Source organism: Tiliqua scincoides, chromosome 2 (assembly GCF_035046505.1).
Source record: "Tiliqua scincoides isolate rTilSci1 chromosome 2, rTilSci1.hap2, whole genome shotgun sequence".
Classification (NCBI taxonomy): Eukaryota; Metazoa; Chordata; class Lepidosauria; order Squamata; family Scincidae; genus Tiliqua; species Tiliqua scincoides.
This window is the reverse complement of record NC_089822.1, coordinates 147,074,967-147,094,280: the sequence shown is the minus strand read 5'-3', so window position 1 is coordinate 147,094,280 and position 19,314 is coordinate 147,074,967. Positions and strand designations below refer to the sequence as shown.

The following is a 19,314-nucleotide window of genomic DNA, read 5'->3' as shown; positions in this document are numbered from 1 at the left end:
AAAGCAGAGAGTTTGAGATGGATTACTGGGCTCCTGTGGCATTTTTGGGTGAACACTGAACTACAGGGACAAATTACACATTGCACTAATTGTTTAGTTTGGCCCCATGGTCAGTTTCTAAAGAAACTGTGTCCCCTGTAGCTTGGAATCAACTGTGACAGGGAATTGGGACAGTGGCATGTGGGGAGGGGATGATTCAATGGATGGTCTGACTTGATAAAGTACAATTTAGACAACCCTGAGGGGTGTACATTCTAGATAAGATTCTCCCAGAATTGATATTATGTTGGAGCAATTCAGCCTCAATGTCCTTTTAAAATGCCACCAATTTCAACTTGCTATAGGTTACTTGCTGTAACATCATGTACTTTGATTTAGCAACTTCTACGATTAAGTGAACAGTAAATGCACTGGTAAACTGTCCGTGAGTCATATGGACTTGTTAGACTAGGTATGTTCATTACAAACTGTTTCCATTATGCACAGCCCCAGGATAGAGGAAGGAAGGAAGGTATCCCTTTTCTCCTATTTGAGGAGTCACACAGTTCAGCTTAGATTGTGAAACTATCCAGGGTGATGTCTCCCTGTTTGGGATTTTCTAGCCAGCATTGTGGGGGCAAATGGGCTTAAGGGAGAATTCCAGACCGAACACTGTATGTCTGAGAGAAGAGCAGACTTAATTAGTTAGTGTTCTTATATGACTGAATTCCCTGTTCACACTTTTCCTAAGCTCTTTCTTATCGATCACTAGTGCTCTTGTAAAATTGTCCCAGATCAGTTAGCCAAGGTGAGTCTTACCCACAAGGCTGCTGAGTGCTTGAAATGCTGATTGCAATACAGATGGTACAAAGGCTTAAAATCATGTTTTGCATGTACTGGCAAAACAGTACAGCCTTGCAGTATTGGCACCTGCTCCAGTAGACAGGGGTGTTTTCAGTCACAAAATTGAAAGGAAGTATCACCCACGTACAGTGCTGGTTCCCGTGTCTGGGAAGCCCTCAGGCCAAGTCTTTGGAAGATGCTCCTCACTGAGGAAGCCAGCTATGGGAGGAGTGTCCTCCAAAGTCACCCCACTCTCCTTCAGTGGTGTCATTGTAGGATTCTCTTTTCTCAGCACTGCTGTGGCACTAATGGAGGAGCAGGCCCTTCTTCCACCTTTGACAAGTGGGATTCCCCAGAGGCACAGTTGAGGAAGCACAGCTATGGATGGGGAAGGCAACCATGGCACAGGTTGCTCAATTGAGCAGCTTGGGTCTCCACTGCCTGCTTTAAGGGTCAGAAACTCGTGGGCCCATGGCTAATATCCAGCCCAGGAACTGAGAGTCAAAAGATAAGAATTTGACCCAAAGGATCTTAGCAGCAATATTGTGGAGCTTCCAACTGGTTACACTCAGAATTGTCAAGTTGTAAGAAGGATTTATGCTACAATTGACTAATTTGGTTAGAAAGTGGTGCCTAATTTTGCTTTCCCCTATTCAGTGGTTTTTTATTTCAGAAAACAAGTTTGGAGCATGTTTGAGGCACAGGCAGCTTTAGGACTTCTGGGTGCTTAGGTTATATCCATGACTATACTGACCTGGTTGGGGTGACAGAGAAAGAAGCTACTGATGTGTTGTATGAAGGCAGGCTATGAATTTAGAGCAGGGGTCTCCAGACCCCAGCCCACAGGCCAGATCCAGCCCGTGGTGACCCTCCATCTGGCTTGCAGCAAGCCTTGAGCCCATAGCTGCCCTCCAGCCCACAGGAGAAGCAGGTGCAAGGCATGAAGCCCAGACTTGCAAAGGCTCACATAGGTAAGCTCCACATTCAGAAATTTAAAGGAGCTTTGTAGCAAACTGCAGCTTTCTGGGAAGGAGGAGCAAAGCTGCACCTAGAGGATGTATTGACCCAAGGTATTTCTTTAAGTCATTTCTCCTTATTTGCATCTCTTGGCTATCCACAGGGGAGCAGTGTTTTAAAGTTTCATCTGCCCCTCCAAGGTGTATCTGCTTCTATTTTTTTTCTGCTCTCTCAGGTGGGATAGGGGTTTGGGCAGCCAGGGCTATGTGGGTTCATTGGTGTGTCTCCCTTTTGTGCTTGGGGGGAAAAACTTAGTCTCTGCTGTTTCTCCATTGGAGAAGATTAAATAAAATTGAAATAAATAAATTTTTATTTAATTACATTTAATGCTTTTCTTAAAATAAATTTAATTTTATTTATTTTTCTGACCTTCTGTGGTCCTCCTGCCAAAAAGTTTGGAGACACCTGATTTAGAGCCTTTGTAAGATCAGAACCCAAAGATATAACCATTGGTGATCTGTAGTACAGCTTTTGGTAATATTGGGCGATCCAGTAGTACAACCATATTAGTTGCTTCCTTCTCTGCTATCTCTGTCTAGTTGATATGATCATTTACACAATCATTGTTAGTCTGGACCTGGGTGGCTATTCACACATGTATTCAGTGCAATGCATGTAGATTATCGAGCTGTTAAAATGAACCCAGATAGAATCGTTCACATGGAAATGTTTACCTAGGTAAATTTCCCCACCTCCCATGATTACTACCACAGGGCTTATTAAGAGCACAACAGGGAAGAGATTGCACCAGCATCTGAGTGACTGTGCTGGCCTTTTTCTCTTGTTATAATGAGAGGTTTAAAGGCAAAGGCCGATCTCCACTTGAGCTGTCTGGCAACCTGAAACAAATGTTTGGTTCAGTGGCAATCATGGTCTGTTCAGCTGCTATCTGTAGGCAAGGGGAGGGTTTCATTGGGGCTGAGGTAGGATTGCAGAGGGTAGAGACTTCAAGAAGGAGATCTTGTGATTTGTTGCACCTGTCAACTTACCAGTCAGTCTCCTCATTTCTTGGAGGTGGGGGAGAGGCTTAAATGATGAGCCCTAAGGTTATCTCTGAGATACCTGGGTTGAATGAGCTGTCTCCAGACCATTGTGGTTTAGACAGAACTAACATCACCATGCTGTTTCTCACCTTGTTTTAGAAACCAAGGAGAAGGGGATTTTCTTCATTCTTTCATCAACTTGTCAGTTCACATACGACACACATGCTATTTAAAGAAGCAGTAGCCTTTTTTCTTCAAAGGTTTGCAATGAAGACTGAGGTTGGGAAGAGAATCCCAGTGACTTAGGCTGCAATCCTATGCACACTTACCTGGGAGTAAGACCTACTGAACACAGTGTTACATCAACATAAGGGAAAAGTATCAGATCTAGTGTGACAATACAGGAAGTGACTGTTGTCATCATTTGCTAGAGTGGCAGATTAACCCTTTTGAAAAATACATTAAAGGGGAAGTGTCAGTGAAAAACCTTTGTTTGGCATACAGTGGTTATCCAAAAGTGCACGTACACAAATGAAAACTTTATTTGTGTATTGTGCACATGAAGCACTATGACTATTGTAGTGATGCATACTATGCTAGACAAAAGCCATTGGCCCCACCAACTCCAAACCTCACCAGCTGTCACTGTTACAGGGATGTCTTTCAGAGCTCAAACCTTGTTCAGAGGTCAGGTTCAGTGGTGAGAGGGTGGGTCCAATTGTTCCATCTTTGCCTGTTGCATGGGATCAGTATAATAGGTCAGTGACATGTAGTTAACTTTTATAAAATTTCACGCAAATCCCAGAGCAGTTGTCATCTAAAGCCTACTCAGGTTCATTAAGACCAAATATGACACACACACACACACACACACACACACCCCTCCCTGGATTTGATGCTAAATCTGCTTTTCTACTCCAGCAGAATGATTCCTATGCTACATGTATATTGGGGGGCCAAAGCATCATTGTAAAACCTAATTCATACCCTCACTCACTGTGAAAATGCTAGGTGAGCGTGTGTGAAAAAGTGGCTGTTTCCTTTCTTCTTAAAAGGATCTGTCTTTTCCATGACACATCACTCATTTACCAACATAAAAGGGAAATGACTCACCTTTCATCCAAACAAGAACTCCTAAGGCTTAGCCGACAGCACCTGTCTGGGACGCGGTTACTTATTAACAAGTTACTAGCAAAAGGTGTCCTGGGAAACAAAGAGCTTGCTTCAGTTTCCTCCAACCTGGGGTTTGACTGACCACTCCTAGTTTCTTGGCTAGGCCTTGCACACTGGCCAGTGCTCAGGGTATGAGCTTGAAGAAAACACTCACTGATCACTGGCTATTTCCATACCCTCTACCTAGTTGGCAGATCATGTGTTAAGCCTCAGCTATCCAAGTGGCTTGAATCATCTTGAGTGGTATTATTGTCACAGAGTTCTGTTGGCTTGGCTTTGTAGGTTGACAGACAGGAGAGTCAGACGATCACAGATCTGTTCTAAGTTATAGGACAGAATTTGATACTTTGAATCAATAAGCAATAAACAAGAATTTCAGGCTCAGGAAGCACAATTCAAACATGAGCTCTGCTGTGTTCAGTTGAACTGAACTTCTTAGCTTCATTGACTGTGGGGTCATTATTATTATTTGTTTAAAATTACGAGCTTTCAGCTATTGCATCTGTTTTCAAGGTGGGGATTATAAGGCATGTGGGTGTTTGGTCTTCCTCTACTTCATACCCTAAAGCTTCAGGGGATATTGTCGTAGACTTGGTCTCACACTCCCAGGGTTTTGGGTGCTCAGAGTTGTTGGTTCTGAACCCTAGAGCCCTCAAAGATCCCTGTTCGGTAGTACTGCCACCACCCTGTAAGAGCCAGCGCCTCAGTCCAGGGAACCTGAGACCCTTTAGGCTTAACTATATCCCTTGTAGGCACTGAGCACTTTCTTTACTTAAAGTCTCAGTTCTCAAGTTTCTAGTCCTCAATGAGGATTTGGTAGCTTGCTGAACGGCTAGGCAGGATTCTGAACCTTTGTTCCCAACAGACAATGAAGCAACATGGTAAAAAGATTTTTACTTTATTACATACATAGAGTTACAAAAGGTTACAAAAGGCAGCAAATGCTAGAGGCATAAAAAACTTATAGGAAACATATCAGCATAAAACAACAAAGCTAACTGGCTAACTCTATTATTCTCTAACCCTCACCTGGGTCAGCTTCTTTTGTAGATCCTCAGACCAGTTACCTATGGCCACATGGTCCTGGCGGGGCAGGATGTGCACCCACCACCTCTCTCACCAAGAGACAAGGAACCAAGACCCTGTCCTCCGGAAGTAGGGCTGGAAGCTCGCCCTCTCAGCTCTTCCCTCCCCCCTGGAGATCTGCAGCTGCATTCCATCCTTGATGGGCGTCTTTCTGGCTGCCTAGGTGCTACATAATCACCTTCCATTGAGTTGTAAATCCTAGCAGCTAGGAAATGCAAGCCACTTCTGTGTTACTGTTTTAGCTTGGTTCAGGCCTTGCAGTGCTACTAGGCCTGAACTGTACATATTCATGACAGATATGTAGCTCCAGCATAACAGTTTGACCATAGCTCATATGTGCCTGAGAGCCCACACCTCAATATATTAGGAAGAACATTCCTCATCATAGGCCACTATAGCCAATTTTTACCCAAAGATTTCTTCATTTTGCTAGTCAATCACACTTTTTAAGTTGCCCTTCTGCCTGGTAAAGGGAAGGGAGAGTAACTAGCCAAAGGAGCAACTGTGCACATCTGTTCTGGGGGTTATTGCTGACAAGGTGCTTTGGCAGTTTTTGTTTCTGGCCTGTTTTTCTGATGGCCTTGCCATCACTACTGCACTTGCCTGGAAGTCATTCCCTCAGGTTGTAGGAACCTTGGAAGTGGATACAGCCAGCTGCTTGTACCATTTCCTCTCTCCTGTCCCCTTCTGCTTTGGTGCTGGCCCTTTTTAATTAGACAGGGGTGGTGGAACTGTTGCCACATTTGTACTTCCACTATTCTGGTTGTGTCTAGCTTCAACCATAGAGTGGCAGGGGAAGACAAGGAGGCATTGCACAATACTGGCAGATCTGGTGCTCCACAGTATCAAAAACTGTATACATAGAGTTTTAAAAACAGATGCCAAAATACACCCAGTAAAGGGCAGCTATATAGCATTAGAAATCAAAATTCTGATTTTATTTGCCTGAAATGCAAACAAAGGCACTACAAACATTTTTACTGTCAAATAAAAATCTTACTAGAAGCATCCAGCCAAAGAATTGACTTGGTAATTCAAATAGGTATGCGGATTTCAGTGCCCTACTTCATCACTTCATGCCCTGTCTGCCCTTTTAAAATTGTCAGATGAAAGTGCTGTCTGAGTGTCTTGGCCATCAAGGGAGATATGGTGTATGCTTGGTCCTTTTTAAAAGTATGCGAGGCAGTTTTGCTGGACTTAATCCCAGAATGGTGTCCTGAATCTGCACACTGTACTTTCGTTCCAATATCTTATCTAGCTGTTGCATTACAATATATCTGCCATTTTCCTCTCCCCTGATAGAATAAATCTACTGGGGGAGCTGAACTAGAATTCAAAATTGAAACCTAGAAATGTCTTGAACAAGTGTTAAAAACATTATTCTGATATCTTATTTCAAACCAACGAAGTTGCAAATGGTGTGCCAAACGAGTGAGTTAAACTCAGTGCATTTTGACAGTTTAAAAATTTTAAGCATACCGCAAAGCAATCTATCTTTTCTCAAGTTCTCAAGGCAAAGAACAATTTGAAACTGATACCAATTTCCAACCTTTCCAGACTTAAATAGCATCTCTATATATTTACCCTACAGAGAGTATTATTTTTAATGAAAACAGGTACAGGATCATAATCTACCAAATGCTGCTTTGAGATATATTAGAAGGTCACAAGTCCATGATCACTGAATTCATTGGAAGGCTTCCAACTGTGGAGCAAGTGTTGACTTTACTATCAAACCCTGCATGGTTGCATAAGTAGAAGGAGCTGAGTTCTGTAGCTTGCTTGTTTCCTAGTCCTACCACTGCTATTAAAAGGGAGCAAAATACTGTGGTTGCGTTCAAAAGGCCCAAGATTCAAGGATGTCTGTTATAAAAAGAGAATAGTGAATTTGGGGGGGGGGGGCTTTCTGCTTTTGATGACTGCTGGGGGATAGCTATATCATGCCTTTCCTGTTTTACTTTGCTGCCCACGCAGTTTTGCAGATAAACAAAATTCCATGTCCCAGGGTGCCTTTCTGAATTGGAAAAACACACAGAATGAATTGGCCAAGAGAGCATCTCAAACGCTGCTGAGCACATGTTTGCCGAAAGAATGGAACAGGTGGAGAAGTAGGAGAAGCTGAGGGCAAGCAGCTAGATCAAGATGCACATTTATTCTTGTCTTTTTCTGTTTTCTCTGGATGGACACTTCTTCCTGTCCTGCTGTTTTGAGGTGGAATTTGCTCATTGACAGCTTGTGCCCTTGAATGTACGCCAGCTATGGTTTCAGCCGTTTATGCCGCCTCTTCTTGTGGCCTGAGGGAATCTCTGTGACTTGGTGGTTAGTAGTGCAAAAAGAACATGGGGGCTGGAGGCCAGGACTCTTTGGCCCTGGAGACCCCTCTGCCTCACTGCTTGTGTGGGCCATTGGCTGAATCATTCGGCCTCACTGTGTATTTCTGGGAACTTTCAACTGCTGGGTAACCAGGTTGTTCCCCTTCCTTGCCAGAAAGCAGTAATTTGAGGCTTAGGAGCGAGGCTACTTCTGATGAAAGATGCCATGGGTTATCTGATGTTCATTTTGCTGGATCCCGGCCAGTCCTTATGGAGGCATAAATATACAAGGATATCTGGCCCCCCATTTAAAGTTGAACGGAGGAAGGAGCAGCTCCTACAGCTAACAAAATGTTCCTGTAGTCTGATCCCCTCATCTTTTGTACTGAAAGGGGGTAGATATGTGGTTCATATGAAGCGGCACATTCTGTCAAAATTCAGGCTATCTGTATTCAGGTTCTGTCACCTCAGAGTGAACTCAACCTCTTAAAGCATCCATCTTGTTGCAGTCATGTTTTCCTTCCTCCTCTCATCCCTGGTCCTGAGTGTGCTTATCAAGTAGATGTGATCCTTCAATCACTGCTACCCTATGTACTGTATTGAAAGGTGTCATACGGGTGGAGCACAATGGATGCATCAGCAGAGATAGGAGGGTTGCACCTGTTTAGTAACCACACACAGGACAAATGAAGGAAGGAATGCTTGGTTAGGGTACTATATGAGTTTGGTGCTGAGGTTTTAGAGATGGTGGTTAGGGTTTTATCCTCTGTGTGTGTGTGTGTGTGTGTGTGTGTGTGTGTGTGTGTGTGTGTGTGTGTGTGGTTTCCCCCCCTTGCCACGCACTTGGAAGGGGAGTGTCATAGAAGCCACCTACTTCACATCCTCCTTTAGAGCTAATTCTTAGAGAAGAGGCTGGGCATTTTGGATGAATTTTGTAGCCCATTGAACTCAGTTAAAACTAATGCAGTGCGTTGAAATACTATGAATGGCAACTGTGTGTTTGACTGAGTTCAGTTAAGAGTTTCACACAGGTTTATTACATACGTGTCCCCTGTCATGCATCCCCCGTCTGTCTTTCTCTCCCCGTCATTCCTATAGTAGTATGTATACAGTCATCATGTGTGGCACCTGAAGAGATGCTGTAACAAGCAACTGTGGCAAGAGACAATTTCCCCTCCTTGCTAAATATTATGTGAATTTGTAGCAAAAGAGGGTAAGCGGGGAGCTCTGTTTTATTTCCTGAAGTGAGAACATTGTGTAGGTAATGTTTTGCTGGCATCTTGATTTTTCCCACATGAGTAGATGTACTTGTCAAGGTCTATAGTTAAGACATCTGTACATCTCCTACTGTTGAGATTATGACTATGTCTCCGTCTTGGCCTACAAACTCTTGACTTATACAGATTAACTGAATTGCTAGTGGCATCCATGGTGCCAGGATTCCAAACCCTACCTTCAGCTGTAGTGTTGCTGTTAATCTCCAGGGAAGCTGGTTGGCACCTACAACTGGGCCTGGGTGGGGCATTTCAGGAAATAGCTTTGATCTTTCATGGCAACACTTTTTCAAATGAGCCGCAAGGCACAACCTACCTGAGTGGCTGAGATAACAGATAACGGCTTTCTACACATGGCCTCTGATATCGCTGGTTTTATGGGACTTTGATTGCAGCAGGATACTTAGGAGCGAAAGGAAACTTCAAAAGCGGCACACTCACGCTGCCCCACCTTGCAGAGAGAGCTGTTAAAGAAGTGCATATATATAGACACACATATTTCTTCCATTAAGGAATACTGGTAGTCACTCAGAAACCAAAGCGAAAGCCAAGGTACCATCTTTGGTATTTTACTTCTTTTTAAAGACCATCTGTGCAAAAGTTGTTCCTAAGTTTCTCTGCTGCCATTCCTCAGTGAAGAGGGCGAAAAACAATACTGTAGTCAGAATGATTTGATCAAACTAAGCCATAGAGACATACAAATTCAGCGGGTCTTTCTCTAACTCAGTACAATGTTTTCATCCTTCCCATTCTTGAGTTAGGTGTACTAGTCTGTTGCAGCAAAGTCAAAGGTGTCTTAAAGACTTAAAGATGCTGTTGCCATAGATTTTGTGTGCCAGAGCCCACTTTCTCAGAAGTCAAAAGTACACCATTTTTTTTAGAAAACTCACAAGAGTCAGTATCTAAGGTCTGTTTCTCCTGATATCAATTCAATGGCAAAGACAAGCATTTTGATAATGTAAGAAACACTACCATCTCCAGGGATGACCCAAGACCTCTTGACACCTGAGGAAGCATGCCAAATGCTGCCCTTACCACCTGATGATGTGTTAGCCTCTGTTCCTCCCTGCTCTCAAGTGCTACATCTCAGCACACTCCTCCCTCCACATTTCCTCTCTCTCCATTCCCATTCTCCTTTTCCAGTTTAGGGATCATCCCCCCACTCTGCAAGTACAGATTGTAGCTAAAATTGTCTGTACATCTTTAAATGACCTGAGTTAACAACAGAGGGTGCAGCCACTGTGCTTTCTGCTTGCCTTCCACCCATTCCATTGCCCATTATTTTCCCTGTTGCGAGTAAAACTAGAGTCTGGTTTGAAACAGAAGAGGGTGCATGAAGCTGCAACCTCTCTCTCTGACTTGGAAGTGACTTTAAATGTGTAGCATAAAAGTGTTAAGTCTCCAAACTATGAGATGGCAACCCTATTCTCAGTGTTTCCCCCCCCTTCCTTTTGCTCCCTGTTTGTACAGAACTGACACGATTCACAGTGAATTGTAATGAACGAGTAGCACTTGTAAATAGTTGCCTAGTGTACAGTGTAATAGTTAATGTACCCTTTGAGCTGCTTCTCCACTGGGGTGCACTAAGAAGCCACTTTCTACAGCCCTGCCAAGGCTTTTCTGTCAATTCCATGCCTCAACTTGCTCTGTGGGAGGTGAAGTTGACACAGTTCTGAACTATTCAGAAGTGAGGTTGGAACTTCAAAAACAAACATCTGAAGCACCTGTGAGTGCACCAGAGGCAGTCCTTACACATGAATGGGATCCTAAGACGATGTTTTGCTTTGCTGCTCCTTCCTGCACCACAAGAATAAAATAAGAAGCCCAGGGACATGTGGGAGGAGGCTACATGGAGCCTCTTTCCCATATCAGCATCAACCCTTATTATTAAACAGATAATGTTGGTGTGAGTTGTACTGGGGACTCTTTCTCCATATCCTGGAGCCTCTGATATTACCCCAACAACATGTAAAGGAATTGATGGTACTGTAGATTCCAAACTGCCAGGGTAGTGGGAGTGCCACGCTGTGACATGTCTCAAATAACTTTCTGTGTTTTCTGAAATTAGCCTTTATATTCTCTGTAACCTTTTTGTTTGCTTTGCTTTTTGCATCCTGTATCACATAGGCCAAGAGGGTACTTATCATATAAGATGGATGAACTCTTTCGGGCTTTATTTGAATGGAGATTACAAGCAACAGCTAATGCTAAAATTGTGTGCGTGTGCGTGTGCGTGTGCGTGTGCGTGTGTGTGTGTGTGTGTGTTTCTCCTCCCAGAAAACGGTACTGATAATTGCTGGTCTCCACTGAGCCCACATCTCTTCTTATTTAATGATTGCTGCAGTGTTTGGTAGTGTTTGGCTCAGAAAGGGTGGTCTTTCTCTTCCCCGGATGCTGATGTACTACTGCCACATGAAGGAAGGTTAAGGATATCTTTCTTTTTCTCTTTTCCCTTCCTTGGCATTTGGGATGCTGCATTTTAGGTAAATGGAGCACTGAGCAATGCAGCTTTCCCAGGGCACCTGATGTTAATAAATGACAGATAAAGATCTGTACTGGAGAAGAACTCAGACTCTGTAATGTTCACTTGTAATATTCTGTCCCTGAAGTCTGTATACCAGTCAGAGGAATTGTGAACGTCTGCAACATGGCCCCCTCTTGTAAAAGTCCAAATATGGTACATGGTGAGTAGTTGGGAAGAAAAACCAATTTCTTCTTTCAAGTGCACTTTTCAATGAAGAAACGCTAAATGACCAGAGCCACAAATAATGTGGATGAAAAAGTAGACCCCAAATGTATTTCAGCATCTTGAATCCGTCTCGAACAGAGGCCTACAATAAGAAGCAGGACAACTTGCAGGCAAACATACTACAGTATACGCCAGTTTTAAGTTTTTGGCCTCTGGCCTCAGGCTGGTCAAACATTGCCCAGATGCAAGAATGTATGTCTTGTTAGCCCCAAAAAGTGTAACAGAGCCTGCTTGTTTAGCCTGCAAGGGAGTGTGTGCAACGGTAATTTGTCCAACCTAATTTCCTTTTTCACCGCCACCCATTCCTAATGCTGCCTTCCCTCCCTGGATTAGTTCTCTGCAGTGGCAAAGCAGAACCTCCTCCCTCTGGCCTTCTGTTTATCATCCTCTGTCAAGCACATGCTGTTGCCAGGCAACAGAAAGGAAGTGCCCGCAGGAGCCACGTGGTTGTGGCCAGTCGTTTCGTGTTAGCATCCTGGGGCAAAGTCTCATTTATGTCTAATCTAATGTTTCTAGGGGAACGACACAGTCAGCGTGTCCCGGACACTCTGCCAGTTTAGACAAAACAGCCTCTCTTGATTTCTACTTTCCTTGGAACAAGTTCTTGTCAGGATTGTGTTTACTGTTTCTGGCTGCATATTCATTAAGTTCTGCATTTAGCTAAAAACTCCAGTTTCATCCGAGCTCACTCTCTTCCATCTCTCTCAGCTGATAACCTAGATCAGAACTGCCATCCCCAGACTTCTGAACATCACTTGATATGGATTAAGCTCCACACTTCGACATGTTTCAGCTGGCCTTTTTTTGTACGCGGTGTTTAAAATGTGGCGGAAGTATCAATTTCTCTCTTCTTCCCTGCCAACCCCAAACACATGCTCTGGTATTCCAGATCACATTTATGGGATCACTCTCTCTGTGCCTTTTCCCCAGATGAATTCATAGTGTTTTCAATGCTGTAGGCAGGTATGCCACTCTATGCTTTATAAATGTACTTTGCAAAAAACATACATTAAATTACCTTGACGCCTTTAAAGGATGTTGTTACCTGTAAACATAGTAAACCAAATCACCATGAAATGTTCTTATGAGTGATTCCTAGATCTAGAATGGCCAGAGGGCAAAGGTAATTTTAGACTGCAATCTCAGATATCTTATTAAAACGGATGATGATAACCACAGATATTATTGTTTCACCCCTTTGTTCTTGTTTTAAACCTACCTTACAGGAGTTTTGAGCTGTTTCTTCCCTGGGGTTTTCTCAAAAAGCTTCTTTTTCTCAATTCAGTAACATTATTTTAAAAAGAAATGGCTATTTTTTAATTTGCTCTTAGGCTGCAATCCTTGTGTGTATGGAGTAAGCCCCATTGAATACAGTGGGGCTTACTACTGAGTAAACCTAGGATTGTGCTGTTAGAATTGTATCCATGAGCAAGGACTGTCAAGAGAAAATTTGTTCCCTGGTTCAGACACGTGGAGGAAGGAGAGGGTTGGACACGGCTTTTCATGAGAACTAGCGAGACTGAAGGAGAATCACATAGTTAACAAACCTGCTTCTCAGTTTTCACAGTGAACATTGTGGCATAATGGAAACTCTTGGGCAGTGGTGTCGTTAGGAGGGTGCAGGGGGTGCGTGCTGCACCAGGTGACTTGCACTGAGGGGGTGACGTGCTAAAATTGCAGTGGTTAGGAGTAACCCCATCGTGTTATATACCGTTGGATGTGGGATTTCCAGCGGAATGCAATGCAAAAAACCAGAGTGAAATATCTCCTTTCTTTCAAAAGTTATGGTCAAGAAACTGGAGAACAAAATTGCATGGAGTGCTATGGAAAGTGAAACTGAGCATTATCGCGCATTTACTCATGAGTAGGTGAAATTGTCTTAGTCTGTCAGAAAGGGCAGGCTGAGAGGAATCCAACAACATGGGAATGGTCCTGATCCAATGAAGGCAACCCCCAAAAACACCTGACAAGGAAGTCCCTCCCTCCCTCCAAGCAGACCAATGTATTGAGCCCTATGGAAAGCAAACGAAACCCCAGTCATGTTTACTCATGAGTAAGCAAGCGTGCCTTGGCTGGTGGTTTGGCCAGGCAAAGGGGAATGTGAAGCCACCAGATTGGTCCTGATCTGATGGAACTGGAACTCAATAAATGCTCCAGAAGGCAGCCTCCTCCCCCCCCCCCACTAAAAAGGATCAAAACAGGCTTCAGCTAATAAAGTGAACTTTTTTTAGACTTGCAAAGCCAGGTGGATCCTGCCAGTGATCTGGTTTAAACAGAAGTTCTTCAGTTGAACTAGGCACTGGGTAGGGCTGAAAACCTTACTGGTTTTGGAGTGGGTGTGTTATTGCAGGCAAGCTACCAAGGAAATTCACTTGGTGGACCAGGGCTGGCTTCTGCTTATTTAATTATTTGTTTTACTTTAATTATTTATACTTATTTATTTTAATTTGCCTGATGATGTCACTTCCAGCACGACATCACTTCTGGTGGGTCTTGGACAAATTGTCATTCTAAAAAGTGGGTCCCAATGCTAAAAGTTTGAGAACTGCTGCAATAAGGTGTTAGTAAGTTGATACCCTGGGGCGTGTGTGTGACACCACTAGTGACTAAAATCACAAGTTGGAGGAATAATACCATCATGTTATATATCAATCAGTGCATCATTTCATGCAGAATGTGTTCTATCTTTGTTCTATCAAAAGGTACAGCCAAAAAACTAGTGGGGGCGGAATGATAGTACATCACCACGCCCATCACCTGGGGTGTTGCCCCACCCACTGCATGGGGAGGCGACGCGCTGGCATCCCGCACCGAGTGATGTGAACCCTAGTGACGCCACTGCTCCTGGGCAGTGATGCGTGTTACTCTTTTATATAATTTATACCCAATATAGCAAACTTGTATGACAGCTAGATATTTCATTAAGCATTCTTTATGTTCTAGTTACCCTGGGATTTCAGTGCAGTGACCTTAAAGATGTCTGTCTACAGTGGTAATAGAAGCCATCACAAAGAATGCAGGTCATGCCAAATTCCTATAAAGTGAGATGAGAATGATTTAAAGGCAGGGATGCTGGCCCAGGCTCTACCCTCCTGAAACCACTTTTCCACTTCTCTTTTTTCTTCTGGTGGAAGTTACTTTCCACATTATGATCTATCCAAAGCTAAAACAGCTCTGGATAGGTGGCAGAAACAACTGGGAAAAGGATGTAGCTACTATCCTCCCACTCCTTTCAACTTTAAATAAATCTATAGGAATTGGGATGCACCCAGATTCTGAGATGGTTCTGCCACCATCGTGTTTAGTTTAACCCTTAGCTAGGATCAGGCATCTGATGACACCTAAATATTGATTGCACCGTCTCTGTTGCTGGAATGGTCATATTTTGAGATCAGAATGAGCCCTTCAGAGTTGGATTCGACCAGGAATTGCTCTGTAGAAGCAGGAGGCATCCTGTCAAAATGAAGCACGTGTCATCAGTGACTGCCATTTCATCTGTCAATTGTGAAGTGTTTTTTGAAAATTTGTAGCTGCATCATTAGATTAAAAAAAAATTATAGCTTCCTTAGTAACTTGAACATTTGTTTACTCTTTCTCTGCAGGAGCACAAGCCAAAAAAAAGGACAAATTCATGTATGGAGAATACTAACAAGAGAGGTCAAGGTACTGAAGACTCGACCCAGAAGAGAGGTTCTCACCTGATGGAAAACCTCTTTGGAAACATCAGGAAAATGTTTGCTTATAAGTTGCAGTCCACCATCTGCAAGATCCAAAACAGATGTCTGGCAGGGGAGATCTCTTCTTACAATCAACAGAAGTGGAGCATGGGATCCTCAGCTGACATGATGATAGCTCAGACTACATCACCAGTATCTCTGCATGATGAAGCAGTTAAAATTGGCTTATTTCCCATAGTTTTACAACTTTCAGATGTTGCCTTCTTGTCCTTATCTAATATGGCTGGATATTCACCTCTACAATAGAGATGAAAATCACGTGAGGCAAGAGAACAACCTATTGGTTCAAACTGGATTGTATTTTTCCCTCATTCTCTAAAGCATTTGAAGTTTCTCTATATATCATGGAAGCAGCAGTGAATTCCTTCCTCACCCCATCTTCTATCTTCCCTCTTAGTTCTATGTCCTCCATGTTCATTGGCAGTTCATGATTCAACACCACTTTATGGTGCTCAGAGGATCAAGAGGAATATTGGGCAAGAAATACCATGTGCAGTAAACACAGTTCTGAAAAGTGTGACTGGAGAAACAATGGTCCAAGGTGTTGTAACTTAGTCACAAGGAAATCCAGGAGATACAAATTTCCTTTTGAAGGAAGAATGACTGTCATGAAATAATGCATACTTTTGCAGGAGAATCCATCTCAAACACAGGAGACCAACCTGTGTGAGCATCACCTCAAATAAGCTTGAGGATAAGCTCAAATAAGGTGAGGAGAATGAATACATTAGGATGTGTACCCTCTCTGAACGGGTGGTAGAATACTGGAAGAAAGCAAACAGCTAAGGAAATAATGCTCCTTTTTATGCTTGTACGTAGAACCTTTCTGTATGCCAGCTCTGGGACCTATCCAATAGCTGAATGAGATGTAGCAAATTCCCAGTTGCCATATCAGCATCATTCCTTTCAAATGATGCAAGACCATAATGTTAGCATTATTATCTGAGAATGAAAGAGTTGCCACGCTAGGGCTATCTCTTCAAGTATCTGATTTTCAGCTTTGCTCAACAAAAATTGCTGAGAACATTAGAGAGAGAAAAAAAAAAAGCTCATCTAGTAGATTTCTAACAGGAAAGGTTCAGTTATGTATGTGCTAAATTCAGGAATTCTTTCCAAAATGGTAGATCAACATCTGGTACTCAACTGCAGAAATTAGATTGAGTGGACAGAGTATAGGAATTATATAAGAATGGGTAGTGGAAGCAATACAGGTTAAGAAGGAAAATAGGGGTTCACTTCTCTTTCAGGATCTGTATCGAAACAAAGGCAAAATGCTGTTTGCGTGCACACACACACAAAATAGAAATTTGGGGGCCACTATGTTGTAAACCCCACACTATTTGTAAATGTGTAATAAAGCGATTTTAAACCACTCTTTACTTTAGTCATGAGAATATTGTTTTCTTTAATTCTTTATGAAAAAAGAATTGCTTCTTACTTGAGAAAGCTACGGAGAACCAAAGCAGCACCTCAGATGAATGTGGGAACAGAAACACTGTTGCCTTAGAAAGCTGATTTGATGAATGATATGAGTTTATTGTGTGTTCTACACACATCCTGAAGTTGCCCTTCTCAATCCTTGATTTTTGGTCCACTTGGTGCTTCAGTGCAATATAAAAATGTCTCTTACATCTCTGCATGGCAGACGTATCCACAACCACCTTGTGTTTAATGCTACCAAGATTGTTTAAGGTAAAAGGTTAAAAATCAAACCAGTTTGTCTCAATAATACCTGCCTCTATGTAGTAGTTTCCTATATGATCAATACAAGAGAGCAACACTGAAGCATGTACAGCACACTCTATGCAGAAGCCCCTTGTGTTCAGTGGATTTACACTCAGGTGCAGTGGCATCACTAGGATTCACGTCAACAGGTGTGGGAGGCCTGTGCGTCACCCCATGCAGTGGGCGGGGCAATGCCTCAGGTGGTGGGCGTGGTGATGTACCATCGCTCCGCCCCCACAGGTTTTTTGGCTGTACCTTTTGTTAGAACACAGATATTTCAATGTGGTTTATTTCATTGCATTCTGCATGAAATTACGCATTGATTGATATATAACATGATGGCATTATTCCTCCAAACTCTGATTTTAGTGATTTAGAAAACTTGTAGAGTCTCACACACACACCCCGTGTCAACTTACTAACACCTTATTGCAGCAGTTCTCAAATTTTTAGCAATGGGACCCACTTTTTAGAATGACAATCTGTCCAGGGCCCATTGGAAGTGATGTCATGGCCAGAAGTGACATCAAGCAAATTAAAATAAATAAATATAAATAATTAAATTAAAATAAAAGAAATAAATAAGGGGGAGCCAGTCCTGTTCCACCAAGTTAATTTACTCTGAAGTAAGTTCCATAGTGGTCAATGGGGCTTACTCTCAGGAAAGTGTGGGTAGAATTGCAGCCTGTAAGCCCAATCCTATGCATATCTACTCTAAGTCCCATAGTGGTCAAAGGAGCTTGCTCTGTAGTCTGCCTGCAATAACAACCCCCAAAAAGAATCAGTGAGATTTCCAGACCTCCCCAGTGCCCAGTTTAAAATTCTTCTATTTCAGGCATATCAAGATAAAGACCCACCTGGCTTCACAAGTGTAAAATAGAAAACTTTCCCCTTACCAGTTCAAGCCTCTTTTTTGTCCTTTTTAATGGGGAGGGGGGGAGGGGGAGGCTGCCTTCTGGAGCATTTGTGGCCTCTAGCTCCATCAGATTGGGACCATTCTGGTGTCCTCACATTCCCCTTTGCCTGGCCTGACCAGTAGCCAAGGCATGTCTGCCTACTCATGAGTAAAGGCGACAATGAGGCTGCTTAGCTTTCCATAGGGCTCAATAGACGCGCAGTTGGGAGGGAGGGACCTTCTTCTTGAGTGTTTTTGGGGACTGCATTCATTGGATCAGGACCATTCTGGTGTCCTTGGAGTCCTCTCAGCTTGCCCTTTCCAACGGACTAAGGCAAGTTCACCTACTTGTGAGTAAATGCCGCCACGTGGCTTTGTTTCCGGCTCAATAGACTTGCAGCTGGGAGGGATGGGACCTCCTTCTCGGGTGTTTTTGGGGGGCTGCATTCATTTGATCAGGACCATTCCAGTGTCGTTGGATTCCTCTCAGCCTACCCTTTCTGACAGACTGTGGCAAGTACGCTTACTCACGAGGAAACACATGATACGGCTCACTTTTCATAGGGATCCATTCATTTTTTCTTTCTGTTTTTTTTGGCCATAGGTTTTGAAGGAAAGGAGCTATTTCAATTCCGTTTTTTGCATTGCATTCTGCTGGGAATTCTGCATCCAACCGTGTATGGCATGACAGGGTGGCACCTAAAGCCATGATTTTAGCACATCATCCCCCAGGGTGCGTCACGCCCCCGGCGCGTCACCCGGTGTGGCCCACACCTCCCTAGCAATGCCACTGCTCAGGTGTGTTTAGAATTACAGCCTTACTGCTCTTATAGTCTTCAGCTTAGTAGTTGATAGTTGTCATGTTAGAGGGCAAGATGAAAATTTATTTATTTAAAATATTTGTCTTGTTTTCCCATCACCATTGGGAGATGTCTAAGGTGGCTCACAATGCTGAAATTTAAACAGTAATGTAATAAAAACAACAAAATTGAAATCTGCTCTTTGCCTTTTCCACTTTGTTGGAGATGACTTGTGCTTCTCAATCCTAAATATGTTTATTAGGGAATAAGTCCCACTGAACACAGTGACACTTAATTCTGAGTAAACATTCATAGGGTTGTATTAGGCTACAATTGAAAACACAGTTAGCAGACAGTAAGTCCCATTCTATGCAATGGCTAGACATGCCTAGGACATGAGTAGACATGCCTAGGACTGCTCTGTTAAAAGTACAGAAAGTCAATGGAAAATAAAATAGATAGAATCATGTATCTCAGGTGTTCCATTTGCTTTAAGGTATAAGGCCTTCTTCCAATACATTTTCAACATGTCATCTAAACACTTGAAATAGGACTTTCCCAAATGTATTACGAACTAACAGCCTGGTGTATGGACTAACAAACCCTCTCTGTGAGGGTAGCTTGACAGCTACAAGCTTTTATAAGTTAAACATCTAGATACTGCAATGTTCTGCAATTTCTTTTAAAATGTGGAATATCCTACCAATTTAGAAAAATCTGTCCTTCATAGTTATATTTTGA

The 19,314-nt window shown here is 42.9% G+C and overlaps 1 long non-coding RNA gene across 1 annotated transcript in view; it reads left to right on the top strand.

Annotated features, from left to right (window-relative positions):
* The window catches only part of LOC136641981 (uncharacterized), a 124,019-nt gene extending 107,487 nt beyond the window's left edge, over positions 1-16,532 (top strand). The window contains exon 2 of the long non-coding RNA XR_010793938.1: positions 15,019-16,532. This is a non-coding gene — a long non-coding RNA (uncharacterized lncRNA). The remainder of the gene's footprint in view (positions 1-15,018) is intronic.
* Positions 16,533-19,314: the final 2,782 nt, after the last annotated feature.